We start from the raw sequence: 22,434 nt of genomic DNA, 5'->3' as shown, positions 1-22,434 counted from the left end.
CAGCGGAGGACAAGCTCATCAGGACCTAACGTTACTCACAGCACGGTGGAAAGTGAGACGAGAGAACTTTTCACACCTCCAAACTCCCAAGTCGCTTCCGCAGCCAGAGCAGCTAACGTTAACGCTACACGAGGACACACTGGAGGATTGCGGCAGTCTTTACGACATGAGACACAGCTACACTTTGGCAACTGGGGCTCTAGGATAAGGAAAAGGTAAGAAAAACGTAGCGTTACATGGTAACTTAACTGGAAGTACTAAATCCCAAATGCTCGTTTGCTTATTTGGCTACAGTCAATGTGTATGTTACATGTTCGTAAAACCCGTAAATGTCCGTAGTAAAAACAATAAAGACAATTAAACAATCTTCAAATGACAGAAAACCTCGAAGGCTGTTTTGTACTTTTGAGTAACGTTTGTATAAAATGGGTGTAAATGATTCTCTGTGTCACTCTTAGGTTAAGTTGGTAATCTCATAATAATGTGTCTAACGTTAGCGGTAGCTACATTACCTAACGACAGCTGTGGTTAAGGTATTGTCATTTTCAGTTAATAGTTCAACTTAACGTTAAGTTGACTTAATGGCAAATCAAGGTATGTGTAAGATTATAGAGCAGGTGAGGAGAGACATGGCTGACACTCTCCCAGCTCCATCATATTTGATCTTTCAGTAGATTATAATATATCTTTTAACAGCATAATCAACCAATGTTGACGATAACCAAAACTGCTTACTGCAACTTTTGGTATTTTCAGCGTTCTGGAATTCTAGCTTCTGATTCTAGCTTGCGTAGCTAAAGTGAAGCGTTGTCAGCAGTAGCGGGTTCAGTCAGTCCATATCAAAATATCAGAACATGCAGTATGTTTAATGGAATGTAGACCAGAATTACAGAACATTTTCACATTTTTTTCATTCCTAAATGACAGTAGAGGGTTACTAATGTAACTAATATAACCCTCTAAAGATATTGACAATGCCTAATTTAAAGGAGTTTTATTGCAGTCTGCTGTTTGGGCAGCCTTCTTTGTCTCGTTGTTGTTTATCCATCAGCTTGTTAATAATGAATCAAATAATTGTATGTACTAGTATTAGTGCAACGTTAAAGGGCATGCAATTAAGGATCCAAAAATAACAGCTCTGCTTTGTTTTGTAGGGCCAAATCACATTATCACGATACTTTCAACAAAGATATCATCCTTCTTCCAAAACCATCGACCAGTGCTGTCATCAGGCATTGCACAAAGCAACAGTTACATGAACAGGGACAGAGCACTGTCTGTCACTGAACAAATAAGGGATGCCTATGGAGAAAAACACTCTGATGTAAGGTCAGGACTAATATTTGTTTTTATTATGTCCAAACTGTGATTATAAATGACTAACTGAAACTGAGCAGTTCTTCTGGTCAGGTACTAGTATGTCCACTGGAGAGCTGCCCTTCCACCAGTCAGCCTTCTACCTCATCATTAAGAGGAATAACTACAGTTCAGTCAGGACCACTTTCGTCAAAATATCTTATATTCCAAGCAGAATTACATTTGGCGGTATGGCTCTGTTCTGGGACCTCCTTGTCCTTCCACGTGCCTACGTGGAAAACCTTAAGGCAGGGAGAGCACACTTCCCTGCCCTTCCATGTGCATACATGGAAAAGTTTAAGACAAGGAGAGCGGCAGCAGAGACCCCAGGGTACAGAACAGAGCAGCATCAATGGCAATCAGAAAATGACATTGATTAATTAGACACAACATAAAAAGGAGGAGCTGGGGTGGAGGTGGGTGCAAAAGGCTTGTAGAGGAGCAGCAGAGATAGGCAGGCAGGCTAAAGCAGCTTAAATAAGGCGCCATGCATGATGTTTGCCAATTGGATGCTTGAGGAAATCAGGTGAGCTGTCAGCTGACTGTGTATGGTATCCAATGGGAAGCTTAGAGGAATCAGCTGATGTATGTTTATGACTAGCTGTGCTCGTATGATATAGCTGTAACTGAAAGCTAAGCCTGACTTCATGCCCTGCCTGAACTAACGCTATGCTCAATTTGATCCAACTCTGGTCCTGACTTGCGAAGGTATCTCAACTTCACCCTACCAGAGCAGCATTCCAGCAAGTCATTGTTCTGCCTATACCTCAACACGCCATCAAACAGCAAACTATGAGAACTACCTTTCAGTAATGGCTGACAATGAGGAATTGAACCTGGAGATAATATCAAGCCTGGAGAGTGAAAAGTTAGTACATGATGCAAATGCAGAGCCAACCCAACAATGAAGTTATTTCTGCTTACAAATACTGTACCTGTATAAAATAAATGTAAACTGATGTTATTTTGTGTTTTTAATTTAATATTAATATTTTAATATATTTTCAAAATATTATGCTTTTCTGTTTGACTTGAATGTTGAAATGGCCCTACTGTGTGGGGTCATGTGTAATGCAAAGAAAAATAAAGAACCCACTGCCTAACACAGGGATAGTATAGCATTACTTATATTTCTGTGTTTTAAGTTCATGGTTGCAGTTTTCTTCCATTTCTTGGATATTTATAGTGTAGGCAATACTCAGACTATTTTCAATGTGATTCTGTGTGCTTAAAGCACCACATTTACATTGTTAAGCTCTGTTTCCTTACTTTAAAATGTTCAATGAAATTGTAATTAAACAAATAGTGAAACGTGTGAAACCTTTATTGAAGGTTTGAGTGAAGAACTCAATAAATTGTATTGAACTGTTACTTTTTTTAACATGTCCTTTTTAAAATAAGATGACAAAAAGCTAACATCAACATTCATGCACCATCTGTGAGAATAGGATTTAGGAGAGGCACAAGAAGCAACACAGAAGCAGTAGAACGACAACAAAACAGGAAATAGTTTCACATTGCACATAAATTGACACACTGAAGGCTTTTCAACAATCAATCAATTTTACATATTGATTAAAAAACAGACTCAGTTATCTGACCATTCAGACAAATCTAAACCACCTGTTTATTAGTTTTTGTCATGATCCGTTCCTGGCTTTCCGTCCTACTGCCAGTTCTGCCAGTACTTTTCCTGTTCACCTGCCTGCCACTCTCACCTCATCAGTGCAACCACCTTCACCTGTGTTCCCTCACCTGGTTTAAACCCACTCTGTTCACTCAGTCTCTGCCAGATTGTCTTTAGCAGCATGCAAAGCTCTCTCGCAGTATTTTCCGGATTGCTTCCTTGGTTTCGACCCTGCTTGTCCTTGACCCGTCCTCGTCGTCCCTGCCCAGGTAACCTGAACTGCCCTTCTTTCCCTGACCCCTCTGCCTGCTCACCCCTCGTCTGTCTCCAGTTTGCTTGGATTCCCTCCCTGGAGATCTCAACTAGAAAGTCAGACTGTTTTGCTTTGTGGATTGTTCCTGTGTACTTGCTGTGGATTTTACGACCCTGCTTGGTCAATAAACTGTCGAACTTTGCCAACGCTGGTCTCAGTCTGTGCTGTTCTTGGGTCCAATCTCACGACCATTACAGTTTTAGACCCTTTCCATAGGATTAATGTAGAGCAATACTATGCTCAGCCAATTCAATGGAAATCAGCTCAGTGACATATCAGCTTGACATAAGAGCAAAGCATTTGGATGCTTCAAAATAAGTTTCCTCAAGAGATATAAAATCAATCATTTCATGACAATTTGGAAAAATATATTACTTGCTTTAAATCAGGGCCTTGATGTGGTGGGAGAAGAAAATCATAACAAATCATTCACTCTACTACACGTATATAATATTTAACAATTGAACTTCCCTTTGTTTCAGTACAAGTATGCTAAAGGTGACCTCCTTAACTTATATAAGAGGAGTTGTCCTCTTGTCTTGGACCAGGCAGGGAGTGGTGAACAACACTAAGCTCTTTAAATTCACTAGCAAACATCCTGGCTAAAATATAGGACAAAGTTCCAAATCATTTTAAGCTTACTACACAATACCTCTCTACATTTAAAGTGTTTTTATTGCCTTCATAGAATTTTATTAAAATCTGAACTGTACTTAAGATATTAGCACCTTATTGTTTTAACAAAGATGCAACAAATGTGTATTTAGAATAATTCATGCTGAAATGCTGCTGCAGTCGGGAGATATACTGCTTTGGGAGGTCAAAGAAGAAGTTTGTGTAAATATCTCTCCACCCCCAAGTGATGAGGTAAATGGTTGAATTGCAGAAGCACAGTTAGGTGGGGAGACAGTCATTGGACTGGTGAAGTTCTCTGAAGATGCATATGAGGGTCTATCTCGTGTTAGAGATGAGGAGTGTAGCTGCCTTGCTGAACCAGTGATTTCCTCACAATTGTTGTCGCCACTGCTATAGCCTGCAATATCATCCTTGGAAAGACATGAGAAACATATCAGCATATATTTCAGATATACTAAATGTCTACTGTAAACTGAATAGTACCTGGAAACACCAGATATATATTTATTATATTTCTTAGAATGACTTTATATGGTTTGACATTATACACTAATGAAAATATACCAAAGGTCAGAGCTAACTGACCAGATTTGACCTTAATGCATGCATGTTTATGCACCACTTATTGGTTATTATTACAGTGGGTTTAATATTATTCTGCAATTTAATTCAATTATATAACATACCAGAATTGGCTTTGATGGTCTGATGTATAGGGCTTTTGATCTATATATTTTATGTCTGAGATTTGCATCCAACTTCTGTCCAGCACGCAGTTTGGGTGAAATCAGTCTGTTGCCACATGCCATCAGAAACTCCAAGCTGAAAAACAGCAGGTAAAATTGCAAAAGTTTTAAGAAAAAAAACAGGCCCAAACAAACCTTTTCGCACAAGACACAGTGAAACTGATAAGTCATGTTCCATTTCCTCTTTTGAGATGGACACAACAGAATTTATAATAAATAAAATAATAATTCATGCCAGAATAATTCATGCCACTGCTAATTTCAGTTAGTCATTTATAATCACAGTTTGGACATAATAAAAACAAATATTAGTCCTTACCTTACATCAGAGTGTTTTTCTCCATAGGCATCCCTTATTTGTTCAGTGACAGACAGTGCTCTGTCCCTGTTCATGTAACTGTTGCTTTGTGCAATGCCTGATGACAGCACTGGTCGATGGTTTTGGAAGAAGGATGATATCTTTGTTGAAAGCATCGTGATAATGTGATTTGGCCCTACAAAACAAAGCAGAGGTGTTATTTTTGGATCCTTAATTGCATGCCCTTTAACGTTGCACTAATACTAGTACATACAATTATTTGATTCATTATTAACAAGCTGATGGATAAACAACAACGAGACAAAGAAGGCTGCCCAAACAGCAGACTGCAATAAAACTCCTTTAAATTAGGCATTGTCAATATCTTTAGAGGGTTATATTAGTTACATTAGTAACCCTCTACTGTCATTTAGGAATGAAAAAAATGTGAAAATGTTCTGTAATTCTGGTCTACATTCCATTAAACATACTGCATGTTCTGATATTTTGATATGGACTGACTGAACCTGCTACTGCTGACAACGCTTCACTTTAGCTACGCAAGCTAGAATCAGAAGCTAGAATTCCAGAACGCTGAAAATACCAAAAGTTGCAGTAAGCAGTTTTGGTTATCGTCAACATTGGTTGATTATGCTGTTAAAAGATATATTATAATCTACTGAAAGATCAAATATGATGGAGCTGGGAGAGTGTCAGCCATGTCTCTCCTCACCTGCTCTATAATCTTACACATACCTTGATTTGCCATTAAGTCAACTTAACGTTAAGTTGAACTATTAACTGAAAATGACAATACCTTAACCACAGCTGTCGTTAGGTAATGTAGCTACCGCTAACGTTAGACACATTATTATGAGATTACCAACTTAACCTAAGAGTGACACAGAGAATCATTTACACCCATTTTATACAAACGTTACTCAAAAGTACAAAACAGCCTTCGAGGTTTTCTGTCATTTGAAGATTGTTTAATTGTCTTTATTGTTTTTACTACGGACATTTACGGGTTTTACGAACATGTAACATACACATTGACTGTAGCCAAATAAGCAAACGAGCATTTGGGATTTAGTACTTCCAGTTAAGTTACCATGTAACGCTACGTTTTTCTTACCTTTTCCTTATCCTGGAGCCCCAGTTGCCAAAGTGTAGCTGTGTCTCATGTCGTAAAGACTGACGCAGTCCTCCAGTGTGTCCTCGTGTAGCGTTAACGTTAGCTGCTCTGGCTGCGGAAGCGACTTGGGAGTTTGGAGGTGTGAAAAGTTCTCTCGTCTCACTTTCCACCGTGCTGTGAGTAACGTTAGGTCCTGATGAGCTTGTCCTCCGCTGCTCAAGGGACGAGGACAACGATGTGACCATTTCAGATGATGATAAAATAGTTCTTAATACCCCAACGGCTTGCTGCAGTGCACAGGTCTCAATTCTCCCTTCCATGTTAATCATGACCTGCACATGACCTCGCGCCAACTTATCAGCCAATCACAGCATGATAAAATGGCCTGCCTTCCGTTTCCACTATTGTCCTTCCGTTTCATGTATACTTTGTCTCACACACACATATATTCTTCTCCCACACACACATATATTCTTCTCACACACACATATATTCTTCTCACACACACACACACATATATTTTCCTCTTACATATATAAAAATATATGAATGTGAGAGTGAAAATATATGTATGTGAAAGACGAATATATGTATGTGAGAGGGCCAGAATGAATAATGTCTTGTGTGTGTGTGTGTGTGTGTGTGTGTGTGTGTGTGTGTGTGTCTCAACATGGGTTACTGTCATTAATTATGTCATTGATGATGTCACTGATGGGCTTACCTGAACAGGTGAGATTCAGGATGGAGGAAGAGGAAAATGATAGTGCACAGTCCCTCAGAGAAGATCCAGACTGAACACAGTTAGAGGTGATCAACCACACAGGTCTGTCTGAAGACTCCTTTCTCTCTACTACAGAAACAGCAGAACCACAGTCCAGATTTCTACAGACAACATTTGCTTCCTTCAGGGTCCAGCCGAAGCCCCCCACTGGTCTCCAGTCTCCATCATGTTTCACCTCCAGTGTTCCTGCACAGCGACTGTCTCCTCCCACCAACTTGAACTCCTCAGACTCTGAACAGAAACAAGAGAGTCATCAGTAAAAGAATAAAGTGAGTTTCATCAGAACAGAAATGAACCAATCAGAGCTGCAGCTCCTCTTCTACCTGAGCAGGTGAGTCCAACAGCTCCCAATACACTGACACTGAATACACTGGAACACTTGGTATCCATTTTTAAACACTTTCAAACAATAAAACAACATCATCATCTGCAGATTCATCTATTCTGTTCCTTCTGCTCAGGTACTCCACAATCTTTGCTCTCCATACAAAGACGATTCTTTACTTCTCTTTTCTTTCTCTATTTACCTGTTGAGTTGGGTGTTCCTTCAGTCTGCAGTGCTGAGGAGAAAATCACAAAATACTCATCAGTATGAAGCAGCATTTTGAAAAGAGGACAGTCGATCCAAGTTTCTTGGAGCTCAGAAACATCTCAGTGAACTCTCTCTGGAGCCGTTTTACCAGTTTACTATAGTTGAGATGAACATGTGAATGAACACGAGTCAGCAGATTGGTTTTACACCGTGTTCAGTGCATTTAAAAAGTGCCATTTTGAATTGCAAAATATGTGTAAAGCAGAAAATGTGTTTAGAGTTTTGGAGACCTGAGAAGAGGTTTTGCGGGATCAGCTGTTCTTTGGAGTAAACAAAGGCGGCGTGTCCCGGTGGAAGCGTCATAATATAATTGTTTACTCCAGAGAACAGCTGATCCCGCTAATGCCGGCTGGCGTAGTGGCCAGAGCAGCTGATATACCACCTGAACTCTGGAGAAAAACACACCGGGGATGCAGAGGAGGGAAGCAACGTCGGGGAATGAGAGGAGGGTCGAGACGGGACGGGCTTATGGAGAGGGTCCCTTAGCAACAAAATGGACGAGCTAACGGCGCTGACACGGAGCCACCCAGAGTACCGTGAGTGCAGTCTGATGTGTTTCACTGAGACATGGCTGCACAGGGACATTACGGATCAGATCGTCCCTGAAGTCCCGTGGGATTTCACTTGTTGCAGGGAAACGCAGAAGAAGAGATTGTTGCAGGAAGTGTGCAAATCGGAGAGTAGTGTGTGAAGACATGGACATTTTTGAGGGGAAATAAACTTTTTTTTGTTGTGAAGGCATTATCTCCGTGATCGATTATTCTGGGCTTTCGGTGAAGCGAGCGGTGTAAAAACAGGTAGGCAACAGTACTGTTGTACGGTTTCTGCACAACGTATGAGTTGAAAAGGCATGTTGTTGTCACGTAAGGGCCCTGATCATGTTGCACAGACATTTTAATTGCATTTTGTGTCTGTTAAGAGGAGCAAAAGGCACTCTTTAGGATATGCCCCCAAAAAGTGTATTATAACTAACTGGGAGCTCTGGCCATTAGCTGCAGCATCTCCAGTTTGCTAGAACCAATTCTGGTCGTTGTTTTTCCTATCGACAGTACTCGGTGACCTCTAGTGATCAAGACTAGGGTAAAAATCTGCCGAAGTTCCCCTTTAAATTATACTTATTATTTGATAATTGATCATTTTAATAGGCAAACTTTAATGAATTGCCCCAACACAGTAGTTGTCTTTCTTTGTATGGGTCCATTAAAGGTGATGTTGACATCCTGCAGTTAAACTCTCTGAAGTGCATTTCTGTGAAACACTGTCCCTCTGATAAATGTTCATTTGATCAGAATCTGCTGACAGATTACAGATTACAGGACTGTGGTTCCGTTAGCACGCTGAGCTCTTACTATCACATTAATGCTGTCAGCGTCAGGACATGTGACATGTGTTCACTAATTACCTGATATTTATTAGTTCTGATGATTTAGTGAAGTTGACCTTTGACCCCACAGACGCACAAACAAAAACAAAACAAATGTCAATATCTCAGCAACAACTTCCCAGTGACAGTACGCACACACAGCTACCCACACCGGTAACACTTTATAATGAGTACACACTATTAAGCATTAGTTAAGCATGAATAAATACTGAATTCATCATTTATAACGCATGAATACACATTAGTATGTAGTTTATAAACACAGTTAAAAATGTTTTATTCATCATTGATAAGCACATTAGTTATGGATTAGTAAATACTGAATTCATCATTTATAAAGCCTGATTCTGCTGTAAATAGTCATTACTATGTGGTTTATAATCACAGTTATAAATGTTTTACTCTTCATTGTACTGTACATTTCTGCATGCACTTGCACATCCACTATTCAGACATGTATTAATGATTAGTGACTGTGTTAGCAGATGTTCTATAAAACTCACAACAAATTCATTTTCTAATGATGGTCTATAAACAGTGATTAATGCAGGAATTCACAGTTACAAAGCACTTACTACTCGTTAATTAAGTATTTTTGCAACGTCCACGTCCCAAACAGATAAGATCACAACAACAGCATGTCTTCATAAACCACCCTTGTTCGTCTTCATACAATATGTTGGGAAGTTGCAGTAAATATCAATACAATATGTTCTATATCCCTTTGTGTGTGTCTCCTTCGTCTGTTAAGATAACTGAACATTTTGTGAGTCTGGAGGCATTGCCAGCCTTTATATCTCATTGGTAAATGCTTAATAAGCCATAGATAGTGCTCACTTTAGATGAGCTCGCGCAAAATACTTAATTAACGAGTAGTAAGTGCTTTGTAACTGTGAATTCCTGCATTAATCACTGTTTATAGACCATCATTAGAAAATGAATTTGTTGTGAGTTTTATAGAACATCTGCTAACACAGTCACTAATCATTAATACATGTCTGAATAGTGGATGTGCAAGTGCATGCAGAAATGTACAGTACAATGAAGAGTAAAACATTTATAACTGTGATTATAAACCACATAGTAATGACTATTTACAGCAGAATCAGGCTTTATAAATGATGAATTCAGTATTTACTAATCCATAACTAATGTGCTTATCAATGATGAATAAAACATTTTAAACTGTGTTTATAAACTACATACTAATGTGTATTCATGCGTTATAAATGATGAATTCAGTATTTATTCATGCTTAACTAATGCTTAATAGTGTGTACTCATTATAAAGTGATACCCACACACCTTCTGACACCACTGAATTATTGCAGAGAGATAATTACTAGAAAACAATCATTGACTAAAAAGTTCATTAAAAACTGTCTTTGATTTGATGAAAATCTGAAGGATTAAAACATTACTTGTGTACAATCTTACAGTGTTTTCCTTTTTTTTCTTCCTTTCATACATCAATGTGAGTGTGTGTGTGTGTGTGTGTGTGTGTGTGTGTGTGTGAGAGAGAGAGAGAGACACACACTTATTTCACCGTCTTTAAAGCAGAGTCCTACCTGAGCTCCACAGCAACAGCAACAGCACCAACAGGTGATCCATGTCCAGGTAGAGCGTCTCTCTGCCCGTCTGTCTGCTGTCTGCTCTGATGTCTCACATGTGCTGTCCTCAGTGTCTGTCTGCGTACAGGAAGAGGTGGAGCTTTACTGGAGTATATCTGACTGACTCTGTCTGATAATGGTGCAGTGTCATTATTATTATTATTATTATTATTATTATTATTATTATTATTATTATTGGATGTTGCAGGGAAAAATGACTAAAAATAGAATCAAAAACTGGTTTTGATTTGATGGAAATCTGATGGATTCAAACTTTACTGAGAACAATTTTACAATGTTTTCCTTTTTGTCTAACTTTGATATTGTGTGTGTGTGGAGGTCATAGACACGTCAGGTCGTATAGAAAATAAAAAGCAATAAATAACAGAAATAAATGAAAACCTTCCTGCAGATGAAATAAAACAGTGGTGGTGGCCTAAAGGTTACAGAAGTGAGTGGAAAGTCATTGGTTCGATCCCCCGGGCAGAGCAGAGCTCTCCTTGCTGCTGCTGTCCACCACGAGCTGGTGACAGCCGCTCCCACAGGAGCTGACAGATGCTTGTCAGGGTGTTGTGTCATTCAGTGCGTCCCATCCTTACAAATGCAAAACTACATGGCAAACTTGGATTGTGACATTTTGTTTAGTTGAATATAAAAAGTGTGGAAAGTCACTGGGAGAGTTTTGGAAGAACAAAATAATGAACAAAACACAGTGTGTTGTTTTAGGTTCCCTCCGTTCTGCAGCATCCAATCTCTCACTGCTCTGGGATGGAGACTGTTGTATTAAATGCTCTTGTGCTCATGAAGAAGATGTGTATCTATGTGAAGTTGTGAAATCCTAGCAGAGTGTAACTTCCTCATGTTGAGTGCGTCTGTGTAATAATACTGCATGACAACTGTTGCTAAGCCGACGCAGTGAGCGTCAGAGACAAGAAAACACTCAATCTGTCAAAGAAAGAAGCCTATTAAGTCTCTATGATTGGTAAAACATTATTTAAAAATACCATCATGATTATAATTCTATTAATGTTATTTTCTGTATGTAGGCTAATAGTCCCGCCCACTGTTTAACTGCGTACAGGAACCGATCGCTCTATCTGGCTGCCAATCAGCAGATCAATATCTATGGTCTTTCTGAGCAGAATGAGCCGTCACTCTTCCTGTGTGTTGCTATGGTGATCCAAACCACATGTGAGCAGTTTGCTTGTCCGTCTGAATATTTGGCTTTTATTTATTAGTTATGATGATTTAGTGAAGTTGACCTTTGACCCCTGCAGAGTCAGAAAGCTTCGATTAGAGGAAAACCTGAGGAAAAGTGACTCTGAGGAAACATTAAGTTGTTGCACTTTATCAGTTTTCTCCTGTTGAGCAGTGATGGAAGAAGTACTCACATCTTTTACTGCAGTAAAAGTACTAATACCACTGTGTACAAATACTCTGTTACTAGTAAAAGCCCTGTATTTAAAATGTCACTGACAAATACATAGTGCTTCCTGTGACTGCTTCACAATAAAAGCACCCTTTAGTTTGTCCAGTTGAAGTGTTTTATTGTGAAGGAGCAGCAGCAGGAAATGTGTTAGCATTAGCAGTTAGCAGTTACTAAATGCAGCAGAGTGAACAGGAAACTGTGAATCTGATTACATGATGGATCGATTCCTGTCATCCTGTCATGAGTCTGAGTCAGTGGAGGACTCGGCCCCGAACAGTGAAAAGTACTGCACAGAGAGATAATGACTGAATATAAACACATTGATTGGATGTTGCAGAAAAAATAATAACTGACTAAAAATAGAAATAAAACCTGTCTTTGATTTGATGAAAATGTGAAGGATTAAAACTTTACTGTGTACGATCTTACAGTGTTTTCCTTTTTGTCTTACTTTGCATTGATGTGTGTGTGTGTGTGTGTGTGTGTGTGTGTGTGTGTGTGTGTGTGAAGAGTTCATTTGCAACAACAGATTAAAGCCATTCTTGAAATGAATCAACCAACAGCAGTTTGATTGATAATCCCTGGATTGCACTCACAAGAGTCAAAATGGAGATATCTGTTTTTCTAATGAAGCCTTCGTATGTTACTCCAACATCCAACACAAATATTTCACCATCTTTAAAGCAGAGTCCTACCTGAGCTCCACAGCAACAGCAACAGCACCAACAGGTGATCCACGTCCAGGTAGAGCGTCTCTCTGCCCGTCTGTCTGCTGTCTGCTCTGATGTCTCACATGTGCTGTCCTCAGTGTCTGTCTGCGTACAGGAAGAGGTGGAGCTTTACTGGAGTATATCTGACTGACTCTGTCACAGTAGTTATAAAACAGACACAGTTAGAGTCTTTAACACAAGTGCCTGATAATAATACAGCATTATTATTATTATTATTATTATTATTATTGACTTAAAGCCCATTATGTAACTTTTCCTCCTCACAATCAGCTTCAGAATCATGCTGATGTTACACTGACTGTAACAGGGTGATGCTTCCTCTGTACTCTTGTTCTTGCACTGTGGAACTTTGGTCTGCGGGTCGGGACGAGTGTGTAACGCTTTACGGCACTAAGGCACACACCACCAACTATGTGACTGATTTTGGTGAAACTGGATCATATTTTATGGAGAAAATGTTTTCTGGTTTTCCCTCTGATGTCCTCTGACTGCTCCGCCCCTCATCCTCATCATCAACTTTCTCTCTGATGGCAGCACCACTGATTTAAACTGATTTATACTGATTTATACTGATTTAAACTGATTTAAACTGTGTGTGTTTCCTGATGGTTCTCTTTGTTAAATAAAGTTTTAGTCCATTAAAGGTGATGTTGACAGTGTGTGGTCTGCAGTTAACTCTTAAATGGACAATCCTTTATAAATGTTTTGGATAATTAATTATTTACTATTTTCTAATGTATGTAGGCTGAAATTATATAATTATGACCTTTATTTTCCAATTTACAGACTGTATCTCCCGACATACATTGCCCATTGAGGGTATAAATTTAACAGTTGCATAACCCTTTCGGTCCCATCCACTGCCACTTTTTCTAATTGCTAACACACTAAAATGAGATACATAGCACAATTATTTAAACTGACACACAAAGAGCAAAACCTCTTCTCAAGTCTCCAAAACTCTAAACACATTATTCTGCTTCTCTGTCTGTTTCTCTCTCTCTCTCTCTCTCTCTCTCTCTCTCTCTCTCTCTCACCCCAACTGGTTGAGGTAGACGACCACCCACCTAGAGCCGAAGGATCATTCCTAGGTTTCTGCCTCTTAAAAAGGTTTTTCTTGCCCACGTCGCCAAGGTCTTGCTCATGGTGGTACTGTTGGGTCTCTGTAAATAATGTTATAAGGAGTTCGGTCTAGACCTGCTCTATTTGAAAAGTGTCCTGAGATAACTTCTGTTATGAATTGACGCTATACAAATAAAATTTAATTGAATTGAATTGTAACATTACACACATTGGTCTTAAACACACAACGTACACTAGGGCAGTTGTTCCAAACTTGGGGTCCGCGGCCCCTCCTGGGGGGCACCAGAGATCGCAGACAGACTTTGTCTGCTGAGGTTGTGAAGTTACCAAAATTATATCTGTGCACATTACATTTTTTAAAATCCCAATAACACACCCAACTGGATAATCCAAATTGAAACATATTTTTGGTCCGCATTTAAATTCATTAAGCTATTTAATCCCAACACCCCTGACCTCTGACCTTTGAACTTGCATGAGCGACCTTCTCGTCTCCTCCGGTCAGTTGGCGGGCTGGACTAGACCTTGGTAATTCATCCCCAATTGTTTTCCTGCTGTCAGCATCACTTTATGAATAAAACATCATAAAAAGTAAAAGTAAAGATGGTTCATCTGTATCAAAGAAGAAAACAAGGAAATATCTCCAGAGTTACCTTGATTTTGGTTTTATGGAAGGACAGGACAGTGTTTAGCCAGAATGCATTATTTGTTACAGAAGCCGAGAACATCCATGGATTTTATTTTATTTTTATGCACTGTTATCTCGTGATGACGACTTATTATCTTGTTATCTGGATATAACAAAGATCGTTTTCTCGTGATAACTAATTAAGTAATGTGTTCGTGCTTGTGCGTTTTATGGAACTGCAAGAAAAACTCAAGGAATTCTTGCAAGATCACAATCGACCACAGTGTGAACAGCTGACTGAAACCTGGACTACAGGACAAACTGTTGCTCCCAGACTGGCCAAACACGCAGTCACAAAGGTTATTCTCCCATTCAGCACTACTGCAGCTGCTGTCAGAGACAGTTATACAGTTTAAGTTCATTTTATACTCTTGAGTCAGTAATTAAAATAATTTACGTTTTAATAGATCATATTTCTTTTAGCAGTTGATTTTAAGAGCGTGCACATACACACAGAGAGAGATGTGTATTCAATAGCAGAACTAATGTTGTTATGTTGTAGAGGGGCGGGTCATTATTTAGACGCACTCTACACAGCACATGAGTAACAGACCACCTGACATGTTATTTAGAAGATGACGTTATGAAGATGCTTAATAATGGCTATGGAGATTTGGTTGAGACTCGAGGCTTGAAGTTTCCTTTCTTACTCCCCTTGAGTTAACGTGGCCAATGAGGTATGCAGAGTGATGTTTACATTATGTTTACACCTGTTTAAGATGCTGACAGAGTAACGTCATGATTTAATATCACCTGTGTTTCAATTAACGTAAACAACACATGTTGCAAGCAAATCGAGTACATTATAAAAGTAGGGCTGGGACTTTATTGCGTTAATTACGATTAATTAATTACAGAAAAAATAATGCGACATAAAAAATAACGCATTTAATCGCAATTTATTTTTACACTCCAAACAGCTCGAAACGTTGCTCGTTGCACGAGTTCCCGCAAACCCGTAATACTGATGCACAGGACACAACACGCGAAATAGAAACCGATGAGAAGTTGTTGCTGGGTTTGGTGGGCGGAAATTTTAGTTTTAAAAAACTACCGGGTCGAAACCTGGATAAAAACTCAGTTGTGTGCAAATTGTGCAAGAAAGAATTTGCCTATCACCGGAGCACTTCCCGCCTCCGCTACCACCTCAATGCCAAACATGACAGACAACGCTCCTAGTTCGAGCAGGTTTTTTATTTTAATAAACAAAAACAAATGTGTTTAAGACATAGAAAGTTTACAAAAAGTCCTGAAAAAGCTTGAATATAGCTAACTTGAATTTAAGTTTGTGCCTTGTGAACAATGCAATCATAAAATTCTTTATTCATATTGCACTTTATGTTAACACTCAGTGATGAAAATAAACATGATTTTGTTGTTAAAGCTTGTTTATGTGTCTATTCATTGATTCAGTCATATACCAAAATCCATTTAAATTGAAAAATGTTGCTTCTCGTGTAAAATATTGATATGCTATTAATTGAGATTAATTAATTACAAAGCCTCTAATTAATTAGATTTTTTTTTTTAATCGAGTCACACCACTATATAAAAGGTATTTTTTATGTTTGTGAGATATTTCTTTGATGTTTATTCTATTTGGAAATACTTTGTATGATATGAAACTCAATTTGTGATTTGTTTATTTTAATTGATCTAGTTCTCACGGCCTGACTGACCACCGATGTGCAAATAAATGCCCGTGCATAAAAGGAACGGCTTGTGTTAGTGATTTAAACTGAAGGGAGTAACAACAACATACTTGTCTGAGACAGCATTCAGTGCCCTTGTGACAATAAAAACAAAAGCCAGAAACAGACTTGATGTCCACCAGGACTTTAGACTGGCTGTCACAACCATCACACCTGACATTGCATTCCTGGTGAAAGGTATGCAAGCCCAAGGTGGCCATTAGTTTGTGAATGAACAAACTGGCACAGAATAAAAAACATAAGGAATAACTTGTTTATTGTTATTGATGGTTAGTTGTTATTGTAATTATTACACGTACATAAACGTGTATAGCTGTGTCTGAACCTGTGTTGACATGATGTGCACGTGAATATCAACAGACTTCCCCTGTTTAAGTTCATTGTCTGAAGGAGATCTGTGACAGAGCTGTAGATATAGGCCTAGGTGCTGATACATGTCTGAAAGTCTATCTTTATTCCTTATGTAAGAAGGTGTGTGTGTGTGTGTGTGTGTGTGTGTGTGATACACCTGATGACACAAAAAGGAGGAAATGTATCTATATGCATTGTAAAGGAGAATAAGAACAAAACCTACAATTGTTCTTTATTTTTGCAACTAAAAGTTTGTAATTAATCCCTTTTAGTGTGTCTATGTGGGTAGGAGGTAGGGGTTGGGGGGCCTGGCTTGTCTTGGGGGGGCTTCAAGGAAAAAAGGTTGAGAACCACTGCACTAGAGGATGCTGGTCCGTAGAGGCAGGGGAGGTTGTTCCTCCTCTATTGTTGAGAGGAAAGAGGGAAATAAAACTATAAAAAGAGTAACTGGTTGAAATAAATAATGACCAAACAAACAATTATCATTCATGAATTAAGGTTTCTCTCTGCTTTGGAGAAAATCCATCATTCAAATTGTGATTAAAATGCTTCAACAGTGACACCTGCAGGACACCCCTAGTGTTTTTAAGGAAAAAGTGCAGCTGCTGTTTCAGTGTGGGTATTTACCAATGGTGCTGGGATCATTACTGTCATATTTCCTTTGTAACAGAGAAATAGAGCTGCTGTGTTTGAACTACTTTGTTGAGGATAACTGCCAGCTGTCTCTGAATACAAAGCACACACTACTTTAAAAAGCCCTGGTGAACCTGGACTTGTGATAACGCATCGTTGGGAATAAAATATTGGAAGTGAAAGTACAGTAAGCTTCGTCTGTCTGATTGGAAATGGGGCCAGCTTTGATTCAAGCAGCAAGTAGTCATCATCAGTCAGCACACTTTCCTTCAGGTGTTGAACACTGGCTGCTTCTTGTTACATCTCACAGCCTTGATAAATACTCTGTCTTCTGCATTAGGCTTGTAGGGTTCATCTGGAAACAACAGCAGTGAATACAATGATGTTGTTTTTAAGAACTCTTGGAAGCCATTGATTTACTGTTTCATTGTTATTGAACAGAAGAAAGTAGAGATAATCTGCCAACTAGTGTAAAATAACACGATGCTGTGGGCTGGTTTTCCTCCTGTCCTCCACAATGTTTGAGTCAGCAGCCACTGATGCACACACAGGACCTGGACACATGCATTAGTGGACAGATGTCAGAGTGATGAGGCTGCCACACAGTCGCTGCTCCAAGCAGTTAGGGGTTCAGTGCCTTGCTCAAGAGACCTCGGCAGAGCCCAGGAGGTGAACTGGGATCACTACAGGTCTGTCTGTGTGTGTGTGTGTGTGTGTGTGTGTGTGTGTGTGTCTCAACATGGGTACATTACTGTCATTAATTATGTCATTGATGATGTCACTGATGGGCTTACCTGAACAGGTGAGATTCAGGATGGAGGAAGAGATATCTGATCTTGCACAGTCCCTCAGAGAAGATCCAGACTGAACACAGCTACAGTAGATCCACCACACAGGTCTGTCTGAAGACTCCTTTCTCTCTACTATAGAAACAGCAGAACCACAGTCCAGATTTCTACAGACAACATTTGCTTCCTTCAGGGTCCAGTCTGAGCCCTTCACTGGTCTCCAGTCTCCATTATGTTTCAGCTCCAGTGTTCCTGCACAGCGACTGTCTCCTCCCACCAACCTGAACTCCTCAGACTCTGAACAGAAACAAGAGAGTCATCAGTAAAAGAATAAAGTGAGTTTCATCAGAACAGAAATGAACCAATCAGAGCTGCAGCTCCTCTTCTACCTGAGCAGGTGAGTCCAACAGCTCCCAATACACTGACACTGAATACACTGGAACACTTGGTATCCATTTTTAAACACTTTCAAACAATAAAACAACATCATCATCTGCAGATTCATCTATTCTGTTCCTTCTGCTCAGGTACTCCACAATCTTTGCTCTCCACACAAAGAGGGTTCTTTACTTCTCTTTTCTTTCTCTATTTACCTGTTGAGTTGGGTGTTCCTTCAGTCTGCAGTGCTGAGGAGAAAATCAGAAAATACTCATCAGTATGAAGCAGCATTTTGAAAAGAGGGACAGTCAATCCAAGTTTCTTGGAGCTCAAACATATCAGTGAACTCTTTCTGGAGCAGTTTTACCAGTTTACTATAGTTGAGATGAACATGTGAATGAACACGAGTCAGCAGACTGGTTTACAGTTTTGATAGGCAAACTTTAATTAATTGCACCAACACAGTAGTTGTCTTTCTTTGTATGGGTCCATTAAAGGTGATGTTGACATCCTGCAGTTAAACTCTCTGAAGTGCATTTCTGTGAAACACTGTCCCTATGATAAATGTTCATTTGATCAGAATCTGCTGACAGATTACAGATAAAGGACTGTGGTTCTGTTAGCACGCTGAGCTCTTACTATCACATTAATGCTGTCAGCGTCAGGACATGTGACATGTGTTCACTAATTACCTGATATTTATTAGTTCTGATGATTTAGTGAAGTTGACCTTTGACCCCACGGACGCACAAACAAAAACAAAACAAACGTCAATATCTCAGCAACAACTTCCCAGTGACAGTACGCACACACAGCTACACACACCTTCTGACACCACTGAATTAGAGATTCATTAGAGAGAGAGATATATTTCACCATCTTTAAAGCAGAGTCCTACCTGAGCTCCACAGCAACAGCACCAACAGGTGATCCATGTCCAGGTAGAGCGTCCCTGCCCGTCTGTCTGCTGTCTGCTCTGAAGCCTTGTTCTTAGGTCTTTTTCACCGACCCGGAAAACACTGCAGCCAGTTCTGTTTGTTATAGTGTACCGCGCTCCTTGACTGTACTCTGAATCTGAATTCTCAGAATTTTTACCAAGTTTAGTCCTGAAATCAGGAAGTATTTATTGGAGGTGATTTTAATATCCATGTGGATGTTAAAAATGACAGCCTTAGTAACGCACTTATCTCATTAATAGACTCAATTGGCTTCTGTCAGAGTGTAAATAAAACCAACTCATTGTTTTAATCACACTCTTAACCTTGTTCTATCATATACCATTGATATTGAACATTTAATTTACATTGTCTTCCCTCAAAATCCTTTCCTATCTGACCATTATTTAATAACTTTTGAATTCATACTATTAGATTAGAAGCCATTAGGCAAAACTTCCTACGGCAGATGTCTATCTGACAGTGCTGTAGCTAAATTTAATTCCATCAGTGTTTAATTCAATGTCTGAATATAACAGAGTCCTATAATAACTTACGAACGAAACAAACGAAATTGATAATCTTGTTGTTAGTGCTGCAGGCTCACTACAATCAACATTAAATTGTATCGCCCTATAAAAAGGAAATTATTAAAACATAGGAAACTAGCACCGTGGTACAACCACCAAACCCGCCAGTTAAAGCAAATAGCTAAGAAATCTGAAAGGAAATGGCGCTCTTCCAAATTCTTAGAATATCGCTCAATTTGGCAAGATAATCTTAAAACCTATAGAAAGGCCCTCCGTAATGCCAGAGGAGCCTATTACTCAGCACTTATAGAAGAAAATAAGAATAACCCCAGGTTCCTCTTCAGCACTGTAGCCAGGCTGACAGAGAGTCACAGCTCTATTGAGCCACATATCCCCATAAAATTAAGTAGAAATGACTTCATGAGCTTCTTTATGATAAAATTATTACTATTAGAGACGAAATTAATCACCCTCAACAGGTATCATTGGCTCTCCAAGTTCAGGAACTTTAACTAATGTAAAATCAGATATATATTTAGACTGTTTTTCTGCTATCAATCTTCATCAGTTAACTTCAATAATTTCTACATTGTAGCGATCAACCTGTCTGTTAGACCCGATCCCAACTAGGCTGCTTAAAAAGTTGTACCCTTAATTGGCACTTCTTTACTGGATATGATCAATCTTTTCTTTATTATCAGGATATGTACCACAGTCCTTTTAAAGTAGCTGTAATTAAACCCCCTTCTTAAAAAGCCCACTCTGACCCCGGGATTTTAGCCAACTATAGACCAATCTCTAACCTTCCCTTCCTCTCTAAGATTCTGGAGAAAGTAGTTGCCAAAGAGTTGTGTGACTTTCTACATAACAATAGTTTATTTGAGGATTTTCAGTCAGGATTTAGAGTTCATCACAGCACAGAGACAGCTCTGGTCAAAGTTAATGACCTTTAGATTGCTTCTGACAATGGACTTGTCTCTGTACTTGTATTATTAGATCTTAGTGCTGCATTTGACACCATTGACCATGATATTCGTTTACAGAGACTTGAGCATCAAATTGGCATTAAAGGAACCGCACTAAGCTGCTTTAGGTCATATTTATCAGATCATTCTCAGTATGTACATGTTAATGATGAGTCTTCCATAAATACTACAGTTAGTCATGGAGTTCCACAAGGTTCTTTACTTGGACCAATACTATTTACCTTATATATGCTCCCTTTAGGCAACATTATTAGGAATCACTCCATTAACCTTCATTACTATGCAGATGATACCCAGTTATATCTATCGATCAAGCCTGATGAAATTGATCAATTATCTAAATTATAAACATGTCTTAAGGACAAAATCCTGAAAGCTGCAATTTTCTGATGTTAAACTCAGAAAAAAACAAAATTCTTGTACTTGGCCCCAAAACCTTAGAGACTCACTGTCTAAAGATATAGTTACTCTAGATGGTATTACCTTGGCCTCTAGCACCACTGTCAGGAATCTTGGAGTTATCTTTGATCAGGACATGTCATTTAATTCCCACATAAAGCAGACCTCTAGGACTGCCTTTTTTTTATCTACATAATATTACAAAAATAGACACATCCTGTCACAGACAGATGCAGAAAAACTAATCCATGCATTTGTTACTCAAGGCTGGATTACTGCAACTCTTTATTATCAGGTTGCCCCAATAAGTCCATTAAAACACTCCAATTAATTCAGAACGCTGCAGCACGATTACTGACAGGAACTAGGAAAAGAGATCACATCTCTCCTGTACTAGCTTCTCTGCACTGGCTCCCTGTACAATTTAGAATATAATTTAAAATCCTCCCTCCTCACCTATAAAGCTCTTCATGGTCAGGCCCCTTCATATCTTAAAGAGCTCATAGTACCCTATTACCCCTCTAGAACACTGAGTTCTCTGAATGCAGGGCTACTTGTGGTTCCTATAGTCTCAAAGTAGAACAGGAGCCAGAGCCATGGTGGTACTGTTGGGTCTCTGTAAATATTATAAGGAGTTCGGTCTAGACCTGCTCTATTTGAAAAGTGTCTTTAGATAACTTCTGTTATGAATTGGCGCTATACAAATAAAAATTAATGTGATTATTATTGACTTAAAGCCCATTATGTAACTTTTCCTCCTCACAATCAGCTTCAGAATCATGCTGATGTTACACTGACTGTAACAGGGTGATGCTTCCTCTGTACTCCTGTTCTTGCACTGTGGAACTTTGGTCTGCGGGTCGGAACGAGTGTGTAACGCTTTACGGCACTAAGGCACACACCACCAACTATGTGACTGATTTTGGTGAAACTGGATCATATTTTATGGAGAAAATGTTTTCTGGTTTTCCCTCTGACATCCTCCGACTGCTCCGCCCCTCATCCTCATCATCAACTTTCTCTGATAGCAGCACCACTGATTTAAACTGATTTAAACTGATTTATACTGATTTAAACTGATTTAAACTGTGTGTTTCCTGATGGTTCTCTTTGTTAAATAAAGTTTTAGTCCATTAAAGGTGATGTTGACAGTGTGTGGTCTGCAGTTAACTCTTAAATGGACAATCCTTTATAAATGTTTTGGATAATTAATTATTTACTATTTTCTAATGTATGTAGGCTGAAATTATATAATTATGACCTTTATTTTCCAATTTACAGACTGTATCTCCCGACATACATTGCCCATTGAG

The 22,434-nt window shown here is 39.0% G+C and overlaps 1 pseudogene; it reads right to left on the bottom strand.

Moving 5' to 3' along the window:
* Window positions 1–12,991, bottom strand: part of LOC127360849 (scavenger receptor cysteine-rich type 1 protein M130-like) — a 61,736-nt pseudogene extending 48,745 nt beyond the window's left edge.
* Between the last annotated feature and the right edge of the window lie 9,443 nt (window positions 12,992–22,434).

Source organism: Dicentrarchus labrax, unplaced genomic scaffold (assembly GCF_905237075.1).
Source record: "Dicentrarchus labrax unplaced genomic scaffold, dlabrax2021, whole genome shotgun sequence".
NCBI classification, from domain to species: domain Eukaryota; kingdom Metazoa; phylum Chordata; class Actinopteri; family Moronidae; genus Dicentrarchus; species Dicentrarchus labrax.
The sequence above is the reverse complement of the archived record's forward strand: the minus strand, read 5'-3'. Positions and strand labels throughout refer to the sequence as shown.